Source organism: Sinocyclocheilus grahami, unplaced genomic scaffold (assembly GCF_001515645.1).
Source record: "Sinocyclocheilus grahami isolate Dianchi unplaced genomic scaffold, SAMN03320097.WGS_v1.1 scaffold4639.1, whole genome shotgun sequence".
Taxonomy (NCBI): domain Eukaryota; kingdom Metazoa; phylum Chordata; class Actinopteri; order Cypriniformes; family Cyprinidae; genus Sinocyclocheilus; species Sinocyclocheilus grahami.
The window spans coordinates 2,850-3,894 of record NW_015509540.1 but is presented as its reverse complement, the minus strand read 5'-3'; the positions used below and the strand labels follow the sequence as shown (position 1 = coordinate 3,894).

Here is a 1,045-nt window from a genome sequence, read left to right as displayed (position 1 = left end):
GAGGAGGTTTACTATGATCACCTGCGCAGTGCCACAAAGGTACGATCGAATAAGAGCCCTTGGTATAAGCACAGCTCACATCTCCCGCTGTTTTTCTGCTCTGCGCTCCTGTTGCACCATTTCATTTGATCTTTAGCTTCTTTCTTCTCTTTTGTCTCTTATGCTGTAACTCTGCTGTCAATGTTCCCCACCCTTCTTTTTCTTCATTCTTTTGCTTTGCCGACTGTTTTCACAGAAAGGATTTTTCAATCTGAATTTGACAAACGTACGTATCGCTCTCCACCGCTATCACCCTATCCTGCATGTTTGCTTAGAGGAAATTGCTCTAATTTGTGCATATTTCACACACTTACTTCCTTGTGACTAATTAACATACCTCGTCTTGTATTGTTTTGAATAACTGGACTATTGGCACCTTCACTTAGTGGATATTTGTTTTTGTTTTTTTTGCAGTTACTGAGGATGAGAGTATAATGTAATTTACAACCTGTGTGTGTTTCTCTTAAGTGTTTCTTTACTACTCCCACCTGTGGTGAGATACTAAGTGTGTGTATAACGTAATAGCCCCACAGAAGCAGTTGTGTGGTGTATTGTACGCCGTCAGCTTCACATTGTATAATGTAATGGGTTAACGGGAAGCCGTAATATAATTCACTCTTCGAGAGTGTCAGAATCATTTGAAGAGATTTGTATATCCATTGCATGAGTGGAGTGCTCTTTAATAATGAGTGTTTAGGTTAGGAGAAGTAATTAGCACATTTTAACAAGCACCTCCTGCTGTACATATGCAGCTGTATTAAAATTAGAGGTGCTAATAATTAATAATTTATTATTAATTAAGTGGAATGAGTGTTTATTAATCCACTTTAGCTCAAGAGAGCTAAAGAGGCTCATCTGGGTACTGAGTGAACGCTGTTGCTTGTGCTGCATGTGACATAGGAGCTTATAAAACAGGTTCAAAGTAATCATGCACAATTATAATGATAGTGTGTTAAAGTGTAATGTGATAACAAGCTGTTAAATAAATTAAATAGGCTTATCAACA

General features: G+C 37.8%; 1 long non-coding RNA gene across 1 annotated transcript in view; it reads left to right on the top strand.

The window, feature by feature from the left end:
• LOC107576916 (uncharacterized) overlaps positions 1 to 1,045 on the top strand; it is a 3,495-nt gene continuing 2,450 nt past the window's right edge. The window contains exon 1 of the long non-coding RNA XR_001608137.1: positions 1 to 39. This is a non-coding gene — a long non-coding RNA (uncharacterized lncRNA). The remainder of the gene's footprint in view (positions 40 to 1,045) is intronic.